General features: G+C 42.7%; 1 protein-coding gene across 3 annotated transcripts in view; it reads left to right on the top strand.

The window, feature by feature from the left end:
* The first annotated feature begins 9 nt into the window (after positions 1 to 9).
* LOC105495085 (DMRT like family B with proline rich C-terminal 1) overlaps positions 10 to 7349 on the top strand; it is a 28354-nt gene continuing 21014 nt past the window's right edge. For 2 of the 3 annotated variants that reach the window (XM_071092745.1, XM_011764267.3), the window contains exon 1: positions 10 to 146. The gene's annotated coding sequence lies outside the window, so the exon portion shown is untranslated. The remainder of the gene's footprint in view (positions 147 to 7349) is intronic. The other variant, XM_011764266.3, reaches the window with a different exon arrangement.

Raw genomic sequence — 7349 nt, 5'->3', positions numbered from 1 at the left:
TGCCTTCCTGAGAGGCCTTTCTGGAGTCCTCACCCAACTACGCCGGTTTAGAGGAATGGTCATCTCCATGGCAGTGGCGTTCCATGGTGCGAATGGGCAGAGAGAGCCAGTGGCTTCCGGCCTTACATAACGATCTCACCTGGTAGGTAGGTGACAGTTTCCCCCAGCTCACACACTACTCCTGTCTCCCAACAACGGTTGTAGTGGGAGCCTAGGAAGCATGGGGACACTCACTGAATTTAGGAGGGGTGCTGATTATTTTCACTTATCAGGTATTTTCTTTTCATTGACTACTGATTTTGGAGAATACGAAAGTGAGTCAAAAACCCTCGTCTTTTGGGAAGCTTACAGTTTCACTGGCCCAAAAAATGAGAACTAAGTGACCCCAGGTATAAATCAGTAGCATACATCATCCATTCATTTACCCACTTTGTGCTGGGCCCTGTGCAGGGCTACGGGTTCAGCTAAGAACCAGACATACTCCTGCTTACTTCTAAATAAGATTTTGTTTTAAAAGAAAAAAAATCAGGATTTTGATAAGTATTATAACAGAATTTGTTTGGTTTTTGAGACAGAATCTCACTCTGTCACCCAGACTGGAGTGCAGTGGCACGATCTCGGCTCACTACAACCTCTGCCTCCTGTACTTTTAGTAGAGATGAGGTTTCACCATGTTGGTCAGGCTGGTCTTGAACTCCTGACCTCAAGCGATCTGCCTGCCTTGGCCTCCCAAAGTGTTGGGATTATAGGCATGAGCCACTGTGCCCAGCCTATAACAGAATTTGAATAAAGTTCTAGATGAACAAGGAAGGAGCAACTCATTTTGCCTGATGAGGTTCAGAAGATTTCCCTGAGGAAGTGACAGTGTAGCTGGGTCTTGAAGGATAAGTAGGAGTTTGCCACGTGAAAAAGACTAGAAGGGCAATTTCAGGTTAAAGGAAACAAACCTAAGTGCATTTCCTACTGAGCAGAGGGGATTAATTCAGTATGATGGAAATCAGGAAGGGCTGAGTCTGGAAAAATAAAATTGGGTCAAATTAAGGAAGGCCTTAATGTCTTGTTCAGGACTTTGACTTTTATCCTGTAGGACGGGCCTATCTTTCTCACAAGTGTGATCCACAGACCACCTGCATCAGAATCACCTGGAGTGCCTTATTAAACATCTCAGCTCACACTCTAGACCGTCTGAATGAGAATCTCTGTGAGTAGAAGTGATTTTAATACACTCCTAGGTGGATTCTTCACTAAAGTTTGAAAACTACACACCACAGTATGTGGATCATGGGAAGTCAAAAATTTTTGTTAAGGTTTTCTGATCCACCTGCATGTGGCACTTGACCAGGTCCAGGGCATGATGGATTTTCTGATCAATAATTTAGTACTTATATCCAGAACTGGGTGTATTAAAGAGAATAAAAAATAATATTCCCTCAACCCTCATAAGTTCATAGTTGGGACAGACTCCTGCAACAAAAGATTAACAAGAGAAAAACAAGCAAGTTTATTAACACATACAGTGCACATAATGTGGGAGAAAAGTAACTCTAAGCAGTAGCTTAAGAGTCTGGCTTATATAGCATGTCTAATATAGCATGATACATTTTAGAAACGTAATGACAAAAGCAGTCCCAGGCTCCTACAGGTGGGAAAATGTAGGAAGGTAAATTTATGGGGAAGCTAATGGAGTAAAGTCTGCTCAGATTCCTCTGGCACTGTCTCTAAGCTGATAAAGGTTGTAAAGAAGAATTTACATCCTGTCTTTAGGCGGGAAAGCAGGGTGGATAGAAAGACCTTTTGTCTTTATAATTCTCTGTCCTGCTTTTAGTCAGACAGAAAGAAGGCAGAGAACTCCCTACATCTGCTTCCTAGTTGCCTTTAGCTAAAAAAAAAAAAAAAAAAAAAAAAAAAAATTATGTCAAAGAGGCATGTTTTGATGTGACATGTGACAGATTCTGGTTTCCTTCAGTATTCACCTGTGAAAATTTATCAAGCTGTACACTTAAGATGAGTACATTATACACTTTATGTATATTATACCATAATTTTTTTAAAAAGTTGACTGGTATAAAATTCTCACCCCAAACTAGGGATGATGGCTAGAGGGGAGAACAGAGGCAGATACAGGTTTTCTCAATCAACAAACCTTTTTTAAAACTCCTCTCCTTGTAATCGTCTTCTACCAGGAATTTACGTATTAAAGAGAAGTCTGTCCTTGAGTCACAAGAGAACAATGAAGTGTTAAAATATCCCATACTAACTAAATTAGGGCTTCTCACAGTATGTTCCTGGGAACACTGGTCCACTTGAAAGGTCTGCGGTCAAATGAGTTTGAGAAGTGATGTGCTTTGGATCTGTGTCCCCACCAAATCTCATGTCGCATTGTAATCTCAGTATTGGAGGCCTGGTGGAAGGTGACTGAATCGGGGGGCAGAGTTCTCATGAATGAGTTAGCACCATCCCCTCGGTGCTGGTCTCGTGATAGTGAGTGAGTTATCATGAGATCTGATTGTTTAAGTGTGTAGCAGTTCCCCACTCTTCTTCCTCCTGCTCTGGCCCTGTAAAATATTCCTGCTTCCCCTTTGCCTGTCACCATAATTGTAAGTTTCCTGAGGCCTCTGAAGAAGCAGATGCTGCTATGCTTGCTGTACAGCCTGTGGAACTGTGAGCCAATTAAACTTCTTTTCTTTATAAATTACCCAGTCTCAGGTATTTCTTTTTCTTTTTTATTCTTTTTTTTGAGACAGAGTCTCACTCGTGTCACCCAGGCTGGAGTGCAATGGAGTGATCTTGGCTCACTGCAATCTCCGCCTTCCGGAGTTATTGTGAGTTATCGTGAGATCTGATTGTTTAAGTGTGTAGCACTTCCCCACTCTCTCTTCTTCCTCCTGCTCTGGCCATGTAAAATATTCCTTCTTCCCCCTTGCCTGTCACCATAATTGTAAGTTTCCTGAGGCCTCTGCAGAAGCAGATGCTGCTATGCTTCCTGTACAGCCTGTGGAACTGTGAGCCAATTAACCTTTTTTTCTTTATAAATTACCCAGTCTCAGGTTTTTTGTTTTTGTTTCTGTTTTTTGAGACAGAGTCTCACTCATGTTGCCCAGGCTGGAGTGCAATGGAATGATCTTGGCTCACTGCAATCTCCACCTCCCAGGTTCAAGCGATTCTCCTGCCTCAGTCTCCTGCATAGCTTGGATTACAGGTGCCTGCCACGACACCCAGCTAATTTTTGTATTTTTAGTAGGAACGGGTTTCACCATGTTGGCCAGGCTGGTCTCAAACTCCTGACCTCAAGTGATCCACCCACCTCGGCCTCCCAAAGCACTGGGATTACAGGTATGAACTACTGTGCCCAGCCTCAGGTATTTCTTTATAGCAATGTGAGAGCAGACTAATACAAGAAGCATTTCACACTAGGGCATGCTTCTCAACTGAGGTGGTATCATACCCAAGGGGGTGAAATGGTTCTTAGGGGGCAAAGAACCTTAGGACAATGGTTTGTGGTCCCCCCAGTAAAATTTTATTCCTTAGTATTTAATTTTGGGGGAGAGTGGGAAGGAGGGAAAGGATGATTAGTAAAAATGTCTAAATCTCTGGGGGAGGGATGGCCTATAATGAACAAAAGGTTGAGAAACGCTGTGTCAGAGCTTGCTGTTGGAGATTCACAGGACACATAAACACATTGAAGAGTGAGAAGTTGTTTAGCAAAAAAAACCTCTGGCTTTGTTAATTTAGGGTTTCCTGATTTTCCTGGATTTGAGAACCCCTTTTTTATTTTTATTTTATTTATTTTTTATTTTTTGAGATGGAGTCTCACTCTGTCGCCCAGGCTGGAGTGCAGTGGCTTGATCTCAGCTCACTGTGTCCTCTGCCTCCCAGGTTCAAGCAATTCTCCTGCCTCATCCTCCTGAGTAGCTGGGACTACAGGTGTGTGCCATGGCACCTGTCTGATTTTTGTATTTTTAGTAGAGATGGAGTTTCACCATGTTGGCCAGGCTGGTCTCGAACTCCTGACCTCAGGTGATCCATTGGCCTTGGCCTCCCAAAGTGCTGGAATTACAGGCATGAGCCACTGCGCCCGGCCAGAAGCACTCCCCAACCCCTTTTTTTTTTTTTTTTTTTTGAGATGGAGTCTCACTCTGTCACTCAGGCCAGAGTGCGGTGGTGCAATCTCGGCTTACTGCAACCTCTGCCTCCTGGGTTCAGGCAGTTCTCCTGCCTCAGCCTTCCGAGTAGCTAGGACTACAGGCACAGGCAACCATGCCTGGGTAATTTTTTGTATTTTAGTATAGATGGGGTTCACCATGTTGCCCAGGCTGGTTGGGAACTCCTAAGCTCAGGCAATCCTCATGCCTCGGCCTCCCAAAGTTCTGGGATTATAGTCATGAGCCACTGCACCCGGCCCAGAACCCCTTTTTTATATCACACCTATTCACATTTCTATTCATAGACATATCTATTCATAGGTGTAGTCTTTCATGGAGCATATTTTGGGAAATGCTGGACTCTTCAGAAATGGAGTTTAGAGAAAATAAGGAGTAAAGAGGGCTAGAGTAATAATAACAGCAGCTACATTTACTGAACCCTTAGGCCTCCATTTCCTAAAGGTACAACTTGGATGTTTTCCTAACATATATCAGAGGTCACTGTCCACTTTATGAAAGCAGAGGTTATATCAAATTGATCTCATTTCTATGGGATACTTGTTCTGTACTGTGGGCGGCAAGCCACCCAGGTGCCAAGGCAAGAGACCGAAGGCACAAGCTGTTCCAATATAATAAAGAAAATATATAGAATAAGAATAGTTATACTAGAAATAGATTATAGATATGATTATATATGAATATTATTAATCATTAGTTTGTAGCATTACTATTTATTCCAATATTACAATAATCTTTGTTCTACAATTATAACCTAGAAAGAACCAGGCCATACAGAGATAGGAGCTGAAGGGACACGGTGAGAAGTGACCAGAAGACAAGAGTGTGAGCCCTCTGTTACACCCGGACAGGGCCACTAGAGGGCTCCTTGGTCTAGTGGTAGTGCCAGTGCCTGGGAAGGCGCCCATTACTTAGCAGACCAGGAAAGGGAGTTTCCCTTTCCCCGAGGGAGTTAGAGAAGACTCTGCTCCACCACCTCTTGTGGAAGGCCTGACATCAGTCAGGCCCACCCACAGCCATCTGGAGGCCTAAGCATCTCCCTGTGATGCTGTGCTTCAGCGGTCATGCTCCTGGTCCACCTTCATGTTCCACCCTGAACACCTGGCTCCACCTTCTAGATAGCAGTAGCAGAAATAGTGAAAGTATTGGAGTCTTTGATCTCTCTGAGAAATACACAGAAGAAATAATGACATAAACTGTCCCCTCTCTCTCTGCCTCAGCTGCCAAATAGGGAAGGGCCCCTGTCTGGTGGACACATGACTCACACGACCTTACCCATCATTGGAGACGACTCACACTTCTTACCCTGCCCTCTTGCCTCGTATACAATAAATAACAGCATGGCCAGGCATTCGGGGCCACTACTGGTTCTGTGCCTTGGTGGTAGTGGTCCCCGGGCCCAGCTGTCTTTTCTTCTATCTCTTTGTCTTGTGTCTTTATTTCTACGATTTCTTGTCTCTGCACACGAAGAGAAAAACCCACAGGCCCTGTAGGGCTGGACCCTACACTGTACCACTAAAATACATATATATATATATATATATATATATATATATTTTTTTTTTTTTTTTTTTTTTTTTTTTTCTTTTTTGAGACAGGGTCTACTCTGTCACCCAGGCTGGAGTGCAGTGACATGATCATGGCTCAGTGCAGCCTCAACCTCCCAAGGCTTGAGTGATCCTCTCAACTCAGCCTCCCAAGTAGCTGGGACTACATGCACGTGCCACCATACCCAGCTAATTTTAAAAAATTGTTTATAGAGACAAGGGTCTCACTGTGTTGCCTAGGCTGGTCTCAAACTCCTGGACTCAAGTGATCTGCCCTCCTTGGCTTCCCAAAGTGCTGGGATTATAGGAATGAGCCACTACATTTGGTCTTAAAATATTGTTCCAAACAATGTATTTGTACAAGTTAAAGAAAACAATCGAAATCGTCAGGGTAAAACTTTTCTTAGACACTTCTTAGTTCAATAATGTTTTAGTTCATTAGTGTTGTTATAAAGGAATACCTAGGTAATTTATACAGAAAACAGGTTTATTTGGCTTATGGTCCTGCAGGCTGTACAGGAAGCATGGCACCAACATCTGCTTCTAGTGAGGGCCTCAAGCTGCTTCCATTCACGGTGGAAGGCAAGAGGAGATGGCCAGAAATCACAAGGCAAGATAGAGGGGAGGAAGATGCTGGGTTCTTTTAAACAACAGGCTTTTTCAGGAACTCATGGAACTCACTTGCTGTTGTGAGGACTGCACCCCCTCATTCAGGAGCCACCCACCCCCATAGTGCCTCCCATTAGGCCCCACCTCCAACATTTGGTATCAAATTTCAACATGAGGTTTGGAGAGGTCAAATATCCAAACCATAGCAAATAACTTTACTAAAACTCAGCCATAAAGTCAGTAATAACTGAAAGTAGCCTATAAGAATATTTCACCATTACAGAGCACACAACTACCATTATTATTTCCTTGGTGGTTACATGATGTTGGGCAATATTTCTCTCTTGAAATCGTCATCATACTTTTACTGTGTTCTTTCTGCAAACTTCGATTGATGAGTTAAGTAGACCTTTCCTTTCCAGAAGGCCAGAGACTTTTGTTTCTTTTGTTTGTTAAAGAGAAAAGAGTGAAAATGTATTCCTTTATTCATCCATTCAACAGATTTTTATTAAGTGCCTATTATGTGCCAGGCACATTTTAAATGTATTCCAAAGCAGAGCTAATATCCCACATTGTCCCCAAACATAATTTTCAAAAGCTCTAAAGCATAGAGTACTTAGATAAAACAATAACAAACACTTACTTGGTATCTACTCTTTGCCAGTTGCTATAAACATCTGTAATCCTACAATAAGCATACAAGATAGATGTTCTTTCAATTTCATGAATATAGAGTGGCAGACACTGTTGTCTATTCAAAAGCCAACTGCCCATTCCTTTTTAGCAACAGAACCCCTATTTGTTCAGGTATCTGGGAGATACTCTTTGATCTCTACATTATTTTGACTCACTTCCTTCTCACAAAATTTTAATTTGCATGTAGGGTATTTGATTTTCAGCCATAAATACTTAGGTCCATGGCCCATTGATACTTTCTTTACTACAGTTACACAAATATATAATATATTCATGCAAGATGTCCTTATTCCTGTTGTCCATGTTTTTGTGTGTGCCCCCCCACCCCCCCACCCCT

This window comes from Macaca nemestrina, chromosome 1 (assembly GCF_043159975.1).
Source record: "Macaca nemestrina isolate mMacNem1 chromosome 1, mMacNem.hap1, whole genome shotgun sequence".
Classification (NCBI taxonomy): domain Eukaryota; kingdom Metazoa; phylum Chordata; class Mammalia; order Primates; family Cercopithecidae; genus Macaca; species Macaca nemestrina.
The sequence above is the reverse complement of the archived record's forward strand: the minus strand, read 5'-3'. Positions and strand labels throughout refer to the sequence as shown.